We start from the raw sequence: 20677 nt of genomic DNA, 5'->3' as shown, positions 1-20677 counted from the left end.
TGCTTTCAAATTCATCCACCGTGATGTACTTTATTATTAGAGACAGATAAAATTTCAGTTATTTTGGTAGACTGCTGTCTAATTTGAAGCTATGATCACATATCACAAAATTTAAGTCTGATTCATGTATGCAAATGAATGAACAACACTCAAAAAACCTCCTGACGTAATTATATGAGCTGAATGTGTGAGCATCCATTTCAAGTACAGACGTTTATCCCCAAGTTAGCTGCATTATCTGTTCTCACTGCAGAATGGCTATTCTCTCCTACACCCATAGAGAGTTCAAGTCAGTTTTTCTGAGTTTTCTAAGACCTTGCTGCTGTAATAGCTGAGCATTTCAAAGCCTCCGGTGCATCTGTCTTCCTAGCAAAGCTAAAAGCTAAGGAAAATGTCATTGTATGTCTGGGACAGACAAGAAAATGGAACTCCCTATCCATGGGAAAATAACAAAGAGATGTTTGAAACACATCCAACTCCAAATCAATGCAGAGACAAAAGGGCTTTTTATTATTATTATTTCTTGGGTTTGGAATAAAAGGATTCCAAAAATATCAATTTCATGAGAATCAATACAGACTTTCCAGCTCGCTAGGCTTCTGAGAGCACCCCCAGAAGATTTTCTGGGTGGGCAGTAGCAGAGACATGCTCAATTGAAAACATGGCTTCTGAATTCACTGAATAATTTAAGCTTTTTGCCACAAAGACAAGCAAAAGAATTCTCCGTTCTGAAAAAAAAAAAAAAAACCAAAAAAAACTAAGAAACACTTTTTTTTCTTTCAAAAACCCATTCCCACTACAAACAGCAGGAAGAGGAGAAGGGCCAGATTTACAGAAGGACTCTTTAGATTTGAATCACCTATTTTGAGCAAGCCTCACCACCCAAGTACTGATTTTTGCTCTTCTTATAATCAAATTATTAGAGTCAGCATGCCAGCCGCAATTCAGAACTATACCAGGCAACAGAAAACGTGGAGGAAAGGCATGTCTGAAGTCCCAGCCCTTTCTTCTCGGCTTTGGCCCTGAACTGCAGCCCTGGTACAGATGCTGTTATAAAACTCTGTTTCAACACCTGAAAATCACTCCAGGGCTTCTGCACTGCAGTCGTGTACTTGGCAGCTGATGAGTAAGACCCGGCCCTTCTCTGGCAAGGATGGGAGCAAGGGGTGGGCTTCCAAATGTGCTTTGCGCAGCGATTTTCATGCAAAACACAAAGCTGTTTCCTGGGAATTAGGACTTTGATTTTCACTGGCACGTCCATGTCAGCAAGCCATGAAAGCAGGCTTGCTCTTGTTCACCCTCTCTCTGACCCCGGAGCTCCCTCAGCAGTTGCCCTGCACAAAGAGCAGGGCAGCAGGCTTTCCTCCAGTGCCAGCAGAGCAGTGCAAACGGCAGAGAAGAGGCGCAGGAACTCACAGCAGTACTTCAGCTCTGACTTAAATGCAGTTGGCCAGTCCCTCCTGCTGTGCCCTGCAGCTGGAGATTCCCCAAGACCTCTTCTTTCTTTTTGCACTGCCACTGATATCCTGAGGAACGTGGTATCTCCTGGCTTTTATTTCCAGATTTTAGGGGTTTTTGTTAATTCACCTTCAAACACTACACAGAATTTACATCAGAAAATATTATAGCTTCACTTAATGTGTTTTTCTGGTTTGTAGCTGCATGTTTTCAACTTTTTGCCTCCAAAAAGACACCACGGTGGCAAATCCAATCAAGTTTCAGTGCTCCAATCAAGCTTTATTGCTGCTCTGACTCCAGTTTGTTCCCAGGTGCAAAGCCATTACTGCATCCTCTTTCTAATGCTGCACTGCAAGAACTTCTTTTAATAATTAAGAGCAGAGTGATTTGATTTGTTCCTTTGACAATACTGTATGAATGGGAGAGCACTGGGAGCTCCTGCTCCTCCATTAAACTTCTTAAACATCACAGGAATTGGGGAGATTCACATGCTCATTGTTTGGAAAAGTTTCACCTGCATTTTAACATTTGCTGCTGGAGCTTAGTGACTTGGTAAAACTGCAGGTACCACGCAGACAGCTAGGACTGTCAAATCGGCTTCCCCTCTGCCTATTTGCTGCCCTCTAGGAAACCTGTAAGCTAATTTGGTACCTGTATTCGTACTTCCAGACTAGTCCTCAACACAAGGATATCATTTGCACTCTCAGCTGAAAAGGCAGAAAGGCGAAAGAGTTCACAGTTGTATTTTTTCCCCTCTCTCAGACTTAGATGTAATTAAATCTTGATTTTCCGAGAGATCCAGCGCAGACCCAGAATCTGCCCGCACACCCCCCTCTGCCACACCATGGCTGCAGCAAAATGCACGATGTCAAGGATGGAATTTTCTGCAACTACAGCAAAAGCCCCAGTAACGAGCCTGGCTCCTTGCACTCCCTCCATAAGGGTGCAGGTAGGTGAGAATGACAGGCGCTAGCTCTCGGCACCCTTCCACGCTTGTCCATGATGATAAAAGACACCTGTGTTCCTAACGAGCCCAGGAGCCACATCCAGGTGGGAGCCATCAATCACCGCCCGCACAAGCTCCGCACGATGTTTGCAGAGAAAACTAAAGAGCCCTAAGCCATCGGGGCTGGCTTTGCTAATTATTTTCTCTTTTGCTTTCACGTCCATGATAAAATGAGCTTGTGTGAAGCTACCTAAGTCACAGCACAGGCTTGGGCTTTTTCAGTGTGTGCCTTCCAACTGGTTTGGCTAAAAATAAATGCCAAAATGACCAGAAAAGATCTTAATTAGGATCTTAATAGGGGCCTGGAAAAATGAAGATCTGCCCACTACAGGGGACCATGTTTAAGACCAGCTAAGGAACCTGAAGGTGCACAAGTCCACGGGACCTGATGAGATGCATCCAAAGGTCCTGAGGGAACTGGTGGATGAAGTTGCTCAGCCACTGTCCATCATATTTGAGAAGTCGTGGCAGTCTGGGGAAGTTCCCACTGACTGGAAGAGGGGAAACATCACCCTCATTTTTTAAAGGGGGAAAAAGGAAGACCCAGGGAACTACAGGCCAGTCAGTCTCACCTCTGGACCCGGCAATATCACAGAGCAGCAGATCCTCCTGGAAACCCTGCTAAGGCACCTGGAAAATAAGGAGGTGACTGGTGACAGCCAGCATGGCCTCACTAAGGGCACACTGTGCCTGACAAATCTGGTGGCCCGCTATGATGGGGTTACAGCAATGGCGGACAGGGGAAGAGCAACTGACATCATCTGCCTGGACTTGTGCAAAGCATTTGACACTGTCCCCCACGATATCCTTGTCCCTAGGAAGGCCCTGGGGGTACTGGTGGGTGAGAAGCTCGACAAGAGCCAGCAACGTGTGCCTGCAGCCCAGAAAGCCACCCGTACCGTGGGCTGCACCAACACAGCGTGGGCAGCAGGGTGAGGGAGGGGATTGTCCCTCTCTGCTCTGCTCCTATGAGACCCTACCTGGAGCGCTGCACCCAGCTCTGGGGCCCCAGCACAAGAAGGACAGGGACCTATTTGAGCAAGTCCAGAGAAGGCCACAAGCCTGATCAGGGCCTGGAGCCCCTCTGCTGTGGAGCCAGGCTGAGGGAGCTGGGGGTGTTCGGCCTGGAGAAGAGAAGGCCCCAGGAGACCTCACAGCGGCCTGCCCGTGCCTAAAGGGGGCTGCAGGAAAGCTGTGGAGGGACTCTGTGTCAGGGGGTGTAGGGATAGGACAAGGGGGAATGGCTTTAAACTAAAAGAGGGGAGGTTCAGAGTAGACGTGAGGAAGAAATTCTTCACTGTGAGGGCGATGAGGCCCTGTCCCAGGCTGCCCCAAGGAGCTGTGGGTGCCCCATCCCTGGCAGTGCCCAAGGCCAGGCTGGATGGGGCTGGGGGCAGGGGACCCTGCCCATGGCAGGGGGCTGGGGGGGGCTTTAAGGGTCCTTCCAACCCAAACCATGCTGTGATTCTATGCATTATTCTGCAAAGGAAGGCTATTCAGATTTTTCAAGTGGCTATTTCCTATTTCCTCTGCTACATGAATGGTACCTCACCCATATATATTATTTCCTTCCTTCAAATTAACAGTTGTGTAAAGCAAAGAAAGTTCATAGCTGCTGCTGCTGGAGTGTGGAAAGACCACGCTAATAGCATTTTTTTGTATATATGTATGTGGAGTGCCTAGAGACTCCAGTGAAGCACAGGCCCTTAACTATGCTAAGTTTTTTGGAGACATGGAAAAAGCCTTGTTTCTGCCTCACAGATGTGCAATCTAGTAATTTTTTCTTTTTATTCCCACATTTATATCCACTGCCATACTGCTGCTGCCTGTCATGATAAAGTTTTAGCTTTTCCTACAGTAGGCAGTAGAAGTTGGTAGAAAAAAAATTGCTGTCAAAAGTTACTAGCAACACATTTTATGGTTACAGATGAAAACCACACACTATCTGCACTTTTGATTAGTAGTTATATGAATGCCTAGTAATGGTAAAACAAATGAAAGATCAAACACAGCTATTCTTACTTCTAGCCAACGTTACCTGAAGCTACTGCATCAAAAGTTGCTTATAACCAAGTAACTACTGCTCACAGTCCCATTTTCCACAAGTTTATAAAATGACAAAGGATGTAATTCATCATTAAGCCTGCAGCACAAAGCCATACCCTGCAGCAAAATTAAAGCTGTCTAAAGTTAGTTTATTTCTCCATACCTTACATTTTTGCCAGCTGAAATGCTCGTTTTGTGCCTCACTGGCTAATCAGTGCCATCAGCTGAAGCTTTCATATGTCACACAGTATTTAGTCCATGTTGGGGATTACGTCTTTCAACTATTCTAAGCAGAAATAAGAACAGCGTGATTGAAATTGCGTGAACAGGGAGTACAGAGTGCAATGCGAGTTCCCTGGAACAGGCCGACACAATCAGCAGCAGGCACATGATGGATAAGCTCCGGGCGCTGTCAGGAGGGAAGTCCATTAGACCATTAGATCAAACTCTGCTCATCTTCCGTGGGGCTGCCCGGGCTGATCAGCTCGACTGGCTCCTCACTTCAGTTTCTCAGGGCAGAAGCAGCAGGCAGAGAGAGATGAAGTAACGCTATTTTTGGTAGCAAGCACAAAAGACAGCACGACTAAGACATGACTCTTACGTATATATATGCTTTTATCCTGTTTTAAGAACTACCCTCTCCTACTAACCCACCTGAACCAACAATTTCTGTTGCGTTTGAGCCAGGCACTTGGTGCAGCTACATGCTGGACCCTAAGTGTATTTTGCATCCACCTCGTGTAGCACCACGCCCCCTCCCTGGTGCGGATGTGAGCCAGCCCTCTAGATGTAGCACATCTATTTGGAGAAGGAACGAGCTGGACATGTCCATGGGGACGCTGTGAAGAGGTGGCGTGCTGCCTAGAAACACACTAACTTCACTGGCTGCAGAAGCTCAAAAAAGCCTTCCATTTTTCTGAGGAGCTTTCTTCTTCACTTTGCAAAGGCTTGCAAAGATTGCACACTAAGGAGTCACTCTTTTACGCTCTCTTTAAAAAAAAAATTTACAATTGCACACCCAAGCTATTTTGGGGGAAGCTTGGAAAACTTGGTTGCATAGCATTAGCCCACTGGCTCAGATTTTGGCACAAAACATGAATATCAGGAATGTTTTTTCCAGGCAAACACTGTGTGAATACTGCTGCATTCAAGAATGCACATTTCATTTCACTGCTGGGTTTGCTTCTACTTGCAAAATACCTCCTTTTTGCACTTAAACTTCTATGATACATAGAATGATTTTGGTGCACATATCATGCAGAAGGGGAAAAGCCAGTCTTAACAGAACGAAAATAACCAAGAAGTAACAATTCTAGCCCTACTACATGTGACTGACCATAGGAGCACTAAAGAAAAGGTTTCTTTCCTTCAGAAAAAAAAAGGTGCGTTCTGCTTCTGCAGCACAGGATGACACTAGGAGTAACCATCTTCCCCCAAGTTCTGTTTTGGATCAGGATCCTCTCTGCACGAGTTCGAAACAACCACCTGGAATTGATCCAAAGTCTGTTTGAAAATCAATGGCAGCTTTTACACCAGTTCTGGTGCCTGCTGGATCCGCTCATTGGCTTCCAAAGTACAGCTGTAAAGATGAAGAACATCCAAAACCTAAGTCATACTTTTATTGATTCATAAACAGGTTTTACTGTACGCTCCAAAAATGTTTATAGTGGCTTTTACTTCTTTATCTGGATTTGCCCATATCTTGACGTACTTAATTTTCTGCCTGAAATGTGAAGCATCAATGACTGAATCAACAGCTGCACTTCACTGATAAGGGATCAATTAACAAATTGTGAGGGCTGTTGCTGTTTAGTTTTCACTAACTAAACTTCTGCAGCCAGCAAGGAATTCTGGCTCTATTAACGCCTACTAGCCATGGCAATACTCTGTACAATACAGTTTATGGAGTTTATTATTACCTCTTTAATCCTGACACAATATTTAAAAGGAAAAAAAAAAGGAAGAAAAGTTTTTGTTTGCTGCTGCTCTTAATTCTTTTCAGTGTGGTGTGATAAATAGGAAGTGTTCCAATTTCTGTTTGACCTTCACATTCAACCAGGTGAATGATCACCGAAATTTATCACAACACAGGTTTCCAATATGTGTAACTGCATACTGGAGGGTTGTCTTTTCCTTCCCTGACATGGCAAATGCTGAGTATTACCAGACACTAATATATACCGGACACCAGTCCGTACCCTTAGATATTGAGATACCTGGAGCCGAAGTATGCTGATGCTACTGTGCCTTGGAAGAGCAATACAAAGCCAGTTGTCTCGATTCACAACTCATCTTAGCACCATGATAGGTCACCAAATAAGGTAAGTTGTGGAGAAACACTATTTTCTGAGCTAATTTGCAGATCCTCTCCTTGAAGAGTTTTAGTTCAATAACATGGTGAAGGCTGGAAGGGCCTCGGGATCTTTTGCCTTGTAGCATCTGTTGGAGGCCCTCAGGGAGCCGCTACATACCTGAAGATGGCCACAACAGCCCAAATCCCTACAACAGAAGGAAGGACAAAGCCACAAATCTGGGACACAGCTGAACAATTTCTCCAGTCTGCTGCCCTGCGGAAGGAGTGACGCAGTGACGTACTTTTGAAGCCATGGAGTCTACTTCATACATGCAGCTTTGTACTTCTCCATTTCATCTTACTCTGTCCTCAAAAGGACGAGCAATAAGGATACAACGTGTTCTGACTTAATACACACAGATATCGGACTATCAGGAGTCCTCACATAGTCCCTTGACAAGAACTTCAGCAAACCTTACTCATCTCCACGTCAATTATGTTAGACACTTGGCAGCTTATCATTCACCTGTACACTTGTACAAAGACTGCTCACCATCTCATAGGACTTCCCACTACAGCCAGACACACGAAACATTTTCTCCTTTCTTTCTGAAGGCTTTCCAAAAGCCTTTGAAGCTGGAGAAGCCCCAGTGCTTGCTTCAAGGTGAATTCACTGACCTGTTAAATCACACTGGAGACAGAGTTGCTTTGATGCAGCAGTTCAGTAAAATGCTGCATGCTTGAGCATCTATTTGCACACAATTTCCCAGGTTACCTTATGGATATTTACTTAGAGGGGTCATTATGAAGGCACTTCAGTGATGCTTTTAATTCTGATCTAACACCAGCAGAGAATCTTAAAATCTTTATTCATACTGGCTAGACACATTTAGGGCATTGCATCCTGGGCCACGCAGAGAGCTTTGGCTTTGCTTTGTACCGCTGACAACCCAGCTATAGCTACTGCTCCTCTTTCTTTCATCTCCAGACAAAGCTGGAGCCTACAGAAGTTTCAAAACTGCCTGCGTTGGGTATATAGCTCTCTTCATAATGAAGTGAAGCCTTGCAAATGAGGTAACAGGACACTACCACCAGAAGTCACTTACCACTTTCAAGACTTCTATAAGCAAAAGAAAATTAAAATGAGACTGAAAGGACAAACCTGATATGTTGGATTCTACTAAAACCATAACCAGTTACATTTGTTCCTCTGTCTCTTAAGGAAGGACCCTTACACTTATTACGGCATGGATTATGGCCATTCCATATAATGCTTAGTCATAAAATTGCCCACTGCTCCTTCCTCAAAGAGATATTCCTCTCTTTAGTGGTAGAAGTCCACATGAATTAAACCAGCTTGAGTGTGTATACACCAGATTTATTTCCAGATCACCCAGATTTTCAACAGAAATATATACACACAACACACAGTAACTCCTTTTCACAGTTTCTTTGGCATAGATAAAGACCGGAAAAGCAGAGAAGTAGCAAAGAATTTTATGATTTTTTTTACTGTTGCTGCTAGAGAACGTCCACTCCTCAACATGTACATGCCAGTTTTGACAAGGATAGGGTTTATCTTGGTTATGTGATGACTACAGGTAAGAGGGGCGCTGTACCAGCTATGAGCTATTGCTTTCTCCTGGCTTCTCTGTTTCTTCTCTTGAGAGATTCTGAGTCTTATTTTTAGGAGGCGAAGCATTCAGCAAGCCAGGGGGACACTGGCTCATGCCTGAGCTGGAGTCAGAACCTCTGGTCCTGTAACCTCTTACAAAAAACAAAGCAAAGCAAAGCAAAGCAAAACAAAACAAAACAAAAAAGAGGTCAGGTACTGCAGAAAATGCAGCACTCTGGCTCTGATGGAAATGCAGGAAGTCTCCAGTGGCCACATGGCTAAGGCAAGCCGTGCAGCCTCAAGAAAGACACCATCACAAATACAGCTGGCTACCCCAGCAAACAGGCAAGAATGGCAAAAGCAAGGTCTCTCTCAAGAGCATCCTTCTGTTACTGGTCAGAAACAGCAATTCGAGGAGCTGTGGCAGCTCCTTGCTGTACGTACATGTATCAGAGAGGATAAGGGAGCTGCCACAATGCCCCGTATGTGCCTCCAAACGCCACTGGCACATCCAAATCCAGCCAGCACAGCGCAGCAGAAAACGTGATGTCACGCAACAAGGAAAGCCCCGCAGCCCCATTTCTGGAAGGGGGCCCAGAGAGAAGGTGTGGGTCCAGTAATCTACCGCACAGAGCGTTCGGTGGATTTTTTAAGCCATTCTCAAGACTGAAATCTGCCTTTGGCACAATGAAGGTCTATTTTCCCAAGCAGCTATGTTGTTTCAACGAGTAAAAATGTTCTCTAATGCTTGACAAATTACTTCTGGCACACGTGTCAGCAAACTCGAGGCCAAGGACTAATTGGATGGGGAAGTCAAAAACACACTTCACAAAAACTTCTGCTTCTGGTGCATTACAGTCATTCTGAATCACAGTTGCTTAAACTGTCTCACAAAGGACACCAAAAAGCTTTTAGAAATGAAAAATTTCTGCCATAGCTAACTGAGATACAAAGAGAAGTGATAAAAACTAATGGGAATTCAGAAGAAAATGACAGTAGTATAATGTCAAATAAAATGTTTGCGTTAACAAAAAAGACCAGCCCTGCTCAACACTGCCACTGTCCTCCCTGCCTAAAGATCCAGAAATACAGACAGTAATTCAAGGCGTTGCCAACGTGTCCAGGCCAGGAAGCTCTCTTGCACGTTCCTTCCAATTACTTAAGGAAAATACCTTGGCTGATTTTACGGGTGCTGCTTTTGATTTTGTATTTCTCACAGACTTCTTGTGCTTTGTGCATGTGCAGAGTCCTTCTGGCTGCACAGCCAAGTGTCTCCTAGCAACATTAGCCCATCCTGTAATCCCAGGGAACAGAACTGGCGATCCTTCTTTTTCCTCCTTATGATCATTTGCGTTACAGGGATGAAGGTCAGGAAGAGAGCAGCGGCGCACCCTAGAATTAAAGACAGTATGAAAGCTGAGCAAACCATGCAGTCGCTTTAGGAGACGACGTCTAACTAAATCTTTCCTCTTGGTGCTGACACTTCATTTCTTTCCTACAGTAGCATCTGTCCCTTGGTGGAATACAGCAGCTGTGTAAAAGGACACCGCGCACGCTGACAGCCCTGATAATGACCTCCAGACCAAGACTGGCTGTTTGCTGGATCAGACAGACATCCTCCAGCAGAAGCACAGCAAACGTTTTTGGGGATGGAAGCAAGGACAAGAGATGGGGCTGGGTGTCAGGAAAAGGAGAAGGAGAAAGACTTCTGATTTCTGGGTTGGTTTTGTGGACCCTCATTCATGCAGATGCCCTCCAAGGAAGGACCGTGGGCAGCATACAGCCCTATGAGCTGGTGAAGTGCAGTGAATTAAGGGCTGCCACCAGTGGCAACAAAAATTACAGCTGAAAGCTGGACACTGTCACATGGCACCTGACATCCAGACACTGAAAGGGGACTGAGGAGGAGGGAGGATGCTTCACACTTCTCCTTGTGCATTTGAGAGCAGTCCCTCATTTCCTGACTTTCTGCATCCTTCCTGCAATGACAGACTTGCTAGAACACAGCAGTGGGGCTGAAACTAATACCAAGTCAGTCACATACTGTCTACAGCTGTGTGAAAAGAGGAAAAGCAGGGCTAGGGAAAAAGACAACATAATTAATATAATTACATCCACACAACCACCCCAGTCCTGACACCAAGGGTCCAGATTCTACATAACTTTGACCAGAGCTTTGCCTTTCTACACAGTAATACCAGACACTCCCATGAAACAGAGCTTCTGCTAATCAGACCTTTTGCTCCTTGTTCTCCTCCCTGTTTCCTTGATCAACATCTATTTTAAGACTGTTCCTATTGGGCTGCTGTTCCACTCCTCACACTGGAAGCAGTCGTGTGTTGTAGTCATGGTGGGGCCGTGGTGATGGTAAAGGAGAGGGGGTTCAGAAAGGTCAAGAAAACATGAGGAGAGTAGCTGCCAGCTTGCTTTTGTGACCAAACTGAACTGTGGTATCATCAGTCCGCCTCCAGTGTGCCACAAGATACTGCCAGAAATCCCCAGCATTTACAGAAAGATTTGGTGTTTTAGTCACAGTGCTCCTGTTCCTCTTTGAAAATTTCTTTTGCTATCAGAAACTGAGCTATTTCAGTATCGACAGTGGAATAAAGGTGGCAAAATGAAAAATCCCAATGGCAGCATGGTTTTCAGCTTCTCTGCTGTGTTGCAGAGCATGTGTGGTGTGCCTTTAGCACTCCTTGTTGCATCCATGCATGGCTGAGTGAAAGGCAGGCAAAGGAACTCTGATATACCCTTTCAGTGGGAGAAGTAATAATAATTTTGTTATACTTATTTCCTGGATTTCATCCCATACAACACACAAAAAAGAACCTGCAATGATCTCTACTACTCAAGTGTCTTTTCTGGGGTGAAATGCAGCTATGTTTTCCTATACAAATGGATAACACAGAACAAGAAATCAAGAATGCTGTAGCCCCGTGTAGAATATTTTGCTCTAAATTGGAAGCTTTGACAAAGCAGGAAGGGATACACCAGTGTAATCCGTGAGTATCTTATCACAGGATTTCCACTGTTGTCATCATCTGTCCGAGGTATCGCCAAACCCCTCTTTGAACTGAGTAGTTCATAAACGTTTGCCAGTATTCAACAGACTAGATGAATTCAGCAGTTTTATTTGCACATTTGATGCTCTACTGCTCTGAAAACAATCTTTCCTGAATATGGAGAGAGAAGTTTTATGGAGACGGCTCAGCACACAGACTGCCCCATAATTCAGTTTATCATTTCAGAGGGTACAAATAACCAGATGTTTCACTGGCATGCTCTTCTGGGCACAAATACTTTGTTCGTATTTTGGTAACAAAGACCTCTGTTTTCTTGCAATACTATTTGCTTTACATGGCTGCACTCACAGAGAATTTATCTGGTTATGTTTTAAAAAATGAATTGTTGCATTTTGTGGCAAAGCCTTTCAAAAAAAAGCTATTGATTTACTTAGGGCTCTGATGATGCCCCAGTGACTTATGCCTGAAAATAACTGTTGGGTTTGGCACCTGCCTTCCCCACTGCCACATTAGCTCATGTCACCATCTGACCTTTGCTCGCATGGACAATTTCTCCTCTTCCTTTCTCAACTTCCAACGCCATCCCCTGCAAGCCTCTCGGTACATCATTACCTCCACCATGATGCTGTCAGTCAAGGCGATGTCATTTTATGACATTGTTCTATTTGTGAGCAGGAAATGGAAGCAACTCCTCATGCCCCTTTCACCACCGCCTTCCTCTCAGACAGCATGATTGATGAGCACAGCCAGCACGCCTGCACCTCTCGGGTGTTGCTACGATGTGCTTCGTTTTCTTCTGCACCTTCCACATCCCTACAGTGACTCTTACCAGGCCTAGTAACGGCACATTTACATTTAGACCTCAATTCCATTTTGCATGCAAAAAAAAATACAATAAAGTGTGCAACTTAATGCTCGCTGTGAATTTAAAGTGGCTGCTCGTGTCAACTACAAACTAAAGTATTTAAATTAAATGCAGTATTTCCCTACATAATGCTATCCATATGCTAATGGAGAGAGATTATGTCTTATATAAGATTTATCAAAGTAAATGCAATTCATTTCGGGAAGCATCTCAGTGCTGCGTATCTGAAGTGATATGTTCTGCCAAATATGCACTGTAACAAATAAAGGCTCCTAAGATACTGAACATACTCGCAGCACTTACTGAAAATAATTTATCTTTTGAATCTTACTGATTCAAACCAACTTATCATAATTCCAGCTTGGTGTTCAAACAAAACACTTGGAAACAATAGATTTCCCTGATGCCATTTTAATTATCTCATTTCTAATTCTGCGCTCAAATGAGATGCTCTGTAACGATAAAATGTCTTCAATATTGACATAAAACATGGTTAGGGTCAATCTACACAGGCAATAAAAGTGGGTAAAAATGAATTTATACTTTAAACCTCATAATGATAGCAAAATATTCTGAGCACACTGACATAGAAGTTAACGCTGATCAAAAATACAAAAGGCATACTGAGCTGAGGTGTCCTGTGGCTACTTCTGATAAGTGTACGCTACATCATATATGTATTCAAGGACTAAAATATATTCTTAATATTTAAAAAAGCATATTTTTTTCTAGTGCAGATTTACTGAGAAAGAAGATAGGTGAGCAGCAAGTGAACTGCAGCCCCTCTCTGAAGCATCCCCCTGTGACACTACACAGCTCCCCTCCCTCTTCTTTGCCACGACACAGCTGAACTCTGCAAGCTAACTGAAAATAAAGCACACCACCACCCTTACATTTTCACATCAAAAAGATATATGCCAGGTTTAGACATATGGATGGAACCCTGGTTAAAAAGGGAGCTCATGACAACGCTTATTTTCATATCTTTAGCATCAACTAGATAGGGGTGTAATTTCCCTTTACCCTGAAAAGTCACTAAGTTTTACTGTCAGTTTATACCACCACTGCTGGACTTTTTGTGGCATTTCCTCCACCAGACAGGAAAATAAATAACAGCCTTACTTTTAAGCAGAAATTCACCTTAACCTATTAATTAAAGAACACAAATGTCAATAAAATCGATCAATATTTGTATTTGAGCTTTTTCTTTTAAAGTAAGTTTGTTGGTGTGGGTTTTTTTAGCTTGAATCACATGAAGGAGACGGAACAAAAAGACTCCACTTTGGAAAATCAGAGCAATGCAGTGCCGGGCTCATACAAAGCCAGTCACATCCCGACAGCAACATTGCTGTAGTTATGCTGTCTATAACACTCTTCCAGTAAATGTGCTCTGTATCATCTCTATCTTTTCTAAGGGAGAAAAACCATTTAAGTGTAGCAAGTTACAGTGCCCTGGGAAGTTAGCCTGGACATAAGGTTTAGCTTGAGGTAGAGGCACTTGAACTGAAGTGTCCACACACAGCTGTTTGCCCCCTGTGGGTGCCTAACGCCCGTTTAGGTGCTTGAGGGTAGCACCTGGGCCTCCAGCTGGTGGTCCAGAAGGGCCCAGATCCCCCCTGAATCCCATCATAGCTGCCAGCTGCATGCAGCCACTGCAGATTCAGCACAGCATCCCAACAGCTGTGTTTATGCAACCAAATTCCCCCCTTCTGTGCCTATTTTAGGATCAGCTGATGTGCTCTGCAGTCTGCTCTCTCTAATGGGAGCGGAGACACTTGTCTCTCCAGCAGACACTCACTGTGACATCTAAGCCATTCCCTGTAGTAGAGTCCCTCAGGGTCATCGTGGAGATAGGTCCTGATGCGTTCCTGGAAGGGGAACTGCGTGAATGAAACCCAGAACTTTTCTGTGCAGACCAACTCCCAGATGAACTGCTTGACAACCAGAATAATGTTTTTTCTTGAAGTTCAAAATGTGTTTTTCTCAGTCTCATTCTCTGAACAGGTTGAAACAGATGACAATATCCCCCTCGGCTACTGCCCTCAAAAATGAGATCACCCTCAGAGACACGGCATTGCCATTTTCAGAACAAGTTCTGATTAAAGGGTGAGAGTGTGATCCACCGAAGAAAACAGGCTTTCTAGCACACAGCCGTAGGCAACTACAGCTATTTGAGGCTCCATTTACAGCAGAACGGAGAGTGCAACTTTTGTAAGCTGTTAATATATCCACCAGTGATCATTAAAGCTGATTAACGCTCCCCATTCAACGGCAAAAGAAAACGCAGCTTTGCGAGGCTGTCAAATCCAAGAGGCACATCCATTCCACAAAGCATCTGGTGCCCAGCACTGCACAACTATTCACAACACCTCACCCAAAGGGCAGAGTATCTCTTCCAGAAGTGTTTTGTATACTGCACGCTGGGTATTAAGACAACTACATGGCTGTAAATTATTATTTTTTAATTAGATAGCCCATTACCAAATTGATGCAGTTAAATTCTGCTTTCCAAACACGGCTCAATTCCTGCACCTCCCTTTACCTGCTGTTTCTTCCTTCAGCTTCCATGTAAAGCAAAGCTAAATAGGTGTACGGCTTGCTCTTACTTATTCATCCTACAATGTAGCATGGTACATATATTCCTAGTCCTGTGTTTTATTTTCTAGTGAAACTCAATATTCTGTATCTATTACTGACAGAATTATACCTGAACATGCTGCAAAATGTGATTCTCTTCCCCTATTACACTGCCTGGGAAGGAAATCCTGCACCTGAACACATGCATGTGTGAACCCAAGGCCATGTGGTGCCCTGGAAATGAAAATGACAGCTGTGAGTACTGGCTTTTGCATTTACATTTCTGATCCAGCCAAAGAGGCAGCAGATCTCACATTGCATACATGCCTTGAGAAAACCAGGTGAACTGTTTCTGCCTGAAATTGTTCTCGATAGCACAGCAGGTGAGAAAATCATAGCTAGACACTTCTTCCTGCACCTCAGCTAACCCTTTTCCCAAGTACAGCTTGAAGTTTTCTTCCTGAGAGACTAAGGGAAGTATGATACAGAATTAATTCTATGCAATATGCTGAAGAATAACAGTACCCAGTCAGTTTTACAAACAGAAAAGAGGTCGTGCCATTTCTTTCCCACATTTAGAGCACTTAGAGGATTTTTTGTGTGGAGGAAAATACCATATATAGCATTTTCAGTACTACCATTGAACAAAATCACCGGAGTCCACATGCCCTGGTGTTTTGCTTAGGGGCTTCCCATCTTTCCCAACTCTGGTACAGTTCATATATGCAGTATAAAGATATTTTTATAGAGACGTTATATATGTGTGTGCGTATATGTGTGTAAATCTTGCACATCCCTGTGCAGTCTCTACAGAAAACAATTACCGCCTTTCTAGTTGCCACTACAGGTGCATAAAACCTCCTGCAGCAAACCAGATGTTGCCTCCATAGAGGAAAACAAAGCTCTGAAAAACAAAGCTAGCAAAGCCTTGGCTTTAACACAAGCAGTAATTGAGAGATTCAACACTCACAGTCAACACGGCCCTCAGACCACCGCTGATCAGTCCATCGGACAGTTTTCAAGATGCGTTCTTACACCCTTACTCTGTGATCTGCTCAGGTCTTAAAGGATGTTTGGTATGGCCACCCAGGCTGTCTATCCACAAGAGAAGCACTCCCTGCAGATTGATGGGAAATAAAATTATAATTATGTCTAGTTATTGCAATATTATGCTTGTTTGCTGATGTTCAGAGCCTCCTTTGGATGAGTATACTTGAATGTGCCAAAAGGAATCCACCCATATGCTTAAATTCATGTCCATGCAGTAAGACTTTGCTACAGGAAGAACACCGTTAAAAAGATGAAGGAATAAAGCCTAACTGTGAAAATGAAAAAAAAAGCAGCAAGCTATAATTGGAGAAACTGAGCCTTTGCTGAGATGCAGTCCCCTGTGCCTGTTCACACGGTGCCCAGGGCAGGCTGGAAGGCGCCAGGTTGCAGTGTGCCTTTTTCTTTCCTTCCCCGAGGTATTTCTGCTGTGCTTCCTTCCCTCACAGCCTGCACACAGAGGCACTGCCCGTTCCCACTCCTTCCCTGCTACACCATGCGTTTTAGTCAATTACAGGTCTGCCTAGGTAATAAACTTGGCGCACTTTATGCACTCTCACTGCTGCACTTTGCCATTGAAATCCCAATATTTGTGCTCTCCCTTCCATTTAGCAATATATCTTGGCCGCTCTAATAGAAACCAGCAAGCATCACAGCTCAAGCATGGAAAGTCAAGAATGCCTAATTTGAACTTGGCGGTTCGTGAGCCTTCTGTCACAGCAGCTACTTTGGGGCTTCAATTTTTTAAAAACTGCGTTTTAGCAAAACTTGTCAAAGCACAGTACGCAAGCAAGTGCTTTAAGAATAATCTTATTCAGATAATAATACGTGTAAGACAAAGCCATATATTCCATACCATCTTACAGACACTAAGTCACTCCTGGAGACAAGAGCAAGTGCAGACTGCGAACCACTTCAGTGAATATGATTAACTTCTAAATAAAGGGGTGGAACAGCCTGCTTTTCATTCTTGTGAAAAAAAATCAAGCTTTATTCAGAATTATTGTACGTATAAAACATATCCATATAGATGCTGAAGAGCTGGCAGCCAGAGAACATAAGCAATCTACTGGAAGGGCAAGACACATATTTGACAGCTTCGCACATTTTAAATACATTTAAGAAATCACCAGTTACCCCCACACGGCCTCAAGTCAGAGGGAAACACAGCCGTACTGAACATCGTATTTGGGATCATTTGGTGGGAATTGTTTTGGACACGGCTAAAGAAAATGGCAGGCCATGGAGCACTCTGAGAAGGGAGAAAAGCTGTGAAATTCCCTCTTAGTAGCAGTCAGACCGTGCAGCCGTTTGCTGTGAACAGCAGTCAAACTGCAGACTTGAAGAAATGCCCAAGCTGCGAATAAAACAACCATCCACGAGTTTCATTAAGAGGAAGCAGCAATAGCACTTGGTTTCGGCTATTTTTGTGTCAGTCTACTCAGTTTTGTGCGTCTGATTTCTGTGTTATTTTCCTTGGATGGCCACACACCGCAAAGGGAAAGCTGTATTCCCACCTGCTGCCAAGCCCATAGTCCTGTGCTTCAAAAGAAGAGACGTTAAACTTGGTGTTTTATTATTTTTATTTATTATTTATTTATTTTTGGTCCTTTCCTTCACAAGAAAATTGAAAGCTACCACTCCAGCCTTATGAAGCAGCAGAGAAGCGCTGAGCAATGTTCAGAGGACTTTCAGGGCATGCCTTGCACACGGATCCTGAAGGGAGAATTGAAACACATTTGTTGGAGGTAGCCGAGCAGGCAAAGAAGGGAGAAACAACTTTTGGAGCTGTCTAGCAACAGAGGCAGGATAATTAGTCTTCCAGAGACCTTGTTGCCTCGGTACTCTTTTGAACATTGAAGGATTAGCTCTCCTCTGCTGACTGCACCTTACAAGTATGCAGCAGTTTGCTTTTTGTGGCTGAATGCAGCTCCTCAACCTAACCAGTGGTGAAACAGAACATGTGAGCAAACAAAAAGGTGGTATATGCTGTGGGAGCTGCAGTCTCCAGGATCCAGGCAAGATCTGTCTGGTTTTCCAGCCGGTGCTAGTCAAACACACTCCCACACAGAAGCACTGCGGCTTTGTAAATAAATTTCTTTGTTTGGATTGCTCCAAAGAAAAACATTTAAGGAGAAGAGGATAATGCAGAAGTTAACTTAGCAGAATTTGATTTTCAGACTGATTGTCATTGGGAGTGCACGTCTGAAAAGTAAAGAGATACTGATTCACAAATGTTTTGTTTTGTTTTTAAGGCTAACAGGAATACAAACCCAGAAGTAATATTGCTGCCTCTTCCAGTCTTCAAAGGCTGAAGCAAACAGAGCAGTACTGCAGAGCTTGTTTAAGGGTTGGTGTCCAGACACAGTATCTAATGAAAGATGCTAAAAGAAACAATAAATGCAGCTCCTGGTGTTTGCAATGTGTACAGACCTGGTGTCAGTCTGCGCAGAGGCACAGAGAGCTCCTTGGCAAGCCAGAGGCATCCAGTGGCATTACACATTTGAACCCTCTTCCTCCTAACCAGACGCTTGAGGCAGTAATTTCCTCCTGAGGTGGTTTAACATACCTCCATTTGCAAACAACACTTGGCATTTAATCCTGAAGAGCATTTGTTATTTCTGAACTGAAAATGGGCTGTCCAGCCTAGGCTGTCTTCTCCTCAAAGCTGAACCCAGTTTGCTGGACATGCTGCATGACCTCTTCTCACAAGTCGTCTTGAGTAACAACTTCTCGTGGCTGTAGGACATCACAGCTCGCTGTAGCTGTAGGACATCACACACTCATTCATTTTTGACTAGGTCAAAATACAGAGGACAGTAGGACCTCACTGCAGAGAGGTGGGGAGTCTACAGCTCAGATGAGTGAGTTTTGATCCAGCTCAGGTACAAAACATTTCTGGACAGCTAAATATTCTGTACTTTATTACCACTTAAAAATAACCACTGCCTCCCAGTGAACTTTGCAGTTTTAAGATGCTTATGTTGGCATGACACAGAGCAAAGCTATCAAAATTGCAAGGCGGCAGCTTCTCAATTCATTTGCTACTGATAAGCTATATATCCTACCACAACTGATCTTGTTAAGCCGAGCAAACTTAGTCTCCTGAAAGGCGGTGTGATGTGAGTTATTTAATTCACATTCAAGCTAGGAATGCAATTGGCACCCAGGTGCTTAATGAGAGTCTCAATCTGCCATCTTGCCCTCTCCACATTGTAAATGGGAGATTGCAAATTTCCCAACTGAGAGCAACCCCAAAGAGCAGAGAGATTTGGAAAGACGGGAAGCTCTACAGCTCTGCTTCAGACTTCACATGGGGATGAATAAGGGGATTTTCCACCACTCTGAACTAAAATATTTGTTTAGACACAGCCACGGACAACCAGCTTTAGACAGTACTCAAATTAAGCATGTTGACGAGTTTCCTTAGTAGACGGCTTTCGTTTCTCAAGCTATGTCTGAGGGGATGCTAGTCATTTCCTGTTTAATGAAGTATAATGCACAGAAATGAGAAGTATATTTCCTCTGCACATAGCTTCAAAGCATTTATTACTTCGATCATGACATACTGTGATTTTGTCCAAAGGATTATATATGCTTGCAATGTGCTGCTACTGGAGAGCTACTGTCCCCGTACTTTTGTTTGTCAGCATCTGCACAGAAAAGCAAAAATTCCTGTTCTGCAGTATTGTTAATGTAATTGTGCTTTCCTCCAACACCTACCATTTATAAAGGAAGATTAAAAATATCACATCAGATAGGACTCTCAACATAAAATGTTCAAGCTAGGAAAATCAAAGCTGGAAAATGAGAAGTTGGACAGAGCAACACTCTAACCATGTTAGCCAAAATAGGGCTGCCCAGAAGAAATCTCTTGTCACACGAGTCACATCTGCTTTCCAGCCCATCGCTGTAACAGCCCGCCTTAGTCACGCCACACATCACAGGCTTGCTCCTAGCTGGGTAGGAGACCTGAATGAAAAACTTCCTTTGGGAAGGGGCACCGCTGAGTTTTCATTCACCCGTATCTTTTCAGCCACCGTTCAGTCCCTTCCAGCAGAGCCCCAGAGCCACAAACAGTTGGGATTTTATATCCTATACGACTACCTACCTCAGCCAAAAAAAAAACTCCATCTGCAGGAGTTTTGCCTGGCTCTTCCACAGAGCCCTCCTGATTTCCCAGGAATCTGGCTGGGTGGTACCTGCCCAGCCCAGGTGTTCCTCTCTGTGTGCACACAAGCACAGCACGCATTAATTACCCATCAGGTCTCAACTTCACCCTAAGTTTGGTATCTAAATTCCTGCTGGGAAGAGGCCATGCCCCTTCAGCAGTGAATTAATACCCCTGTACTTAAGGCTAAGCGGGAGCCCATGTGTAAGTATCCAGGTAAGTGCAATCACCCCCCCAGCCATGAGAAAGGGACCTACATCCCCTTCCAGGGGCTGAGTGCAATTAGGGGCACGCAGCTGTGTCACAGTGTTCAAGCATGCCTTTTGTTTCTGGTTCTGGCACACTGTGTATCTGACACGAGCACCACGATCGTTGCTATCAGTGTCAGACAAGCTCTTGCTCCAGGTACACCTGGTGTCAGGGGCCTGCTGAAGTGTCCAAGCTCAGTCATTAAGGGACTCCTGAAAGAGTGCTCAGCCCTGTGCTGGCGAGCAGACAAGATCAGACTTAAATGACAATAATTTCCATTTCACGGGAGATTCACAGGAAGCCTATTTCCAACTCAGCCATTTGATT

At 44.1% G+C, this 20677-nt stretch overlaps 1 protein-coding gene across 14 annotated transcripts in view; it reads right to left on the bottom strand.

Moving 5' to 3' along the window:
• Window positions 1-20677, bottom strand: part of LOC308197640 (uncharacterized protein) — a 628187-nt gene that overhangs the window by 436255 nt on the left and 171255 nt on the right. Inside the window, exon 12 of one of the 14 annotated variants that reach the window (XR_013953171.1) lies at window positions 5102-9810. The exons of 11 other annotated variants lie outside the window; for them this stretch is intronic. The gene's annotated coding sequence lies outside the window, so the exon portion shown is untranslated. Of the gene's footprint in view, window positions 1-5101; window positions 9811-16370; window positions 18696-20677 lie in introns of those variants that run through there. 2 more of the 14 variants (XR_013953172.1, XR_013953173.1) reach the window with 2 other exon arrangements.

The sequence above is a fragment of the Anser brachyrhynchus genome (genome assembly GCF_964034855.1).
Source record: "Anser brachyrhynchus genome assembly, chromosome: 6".
Lineage (NCBI taxonomy): Eukaryota > Metazoa > Chordata > Aves > Anseriformes > Anatidae > Anser > Anser brachyrhynchus.
This window is presented reverse-complemented; position numbering and strand designations above follow the sequence as displayed.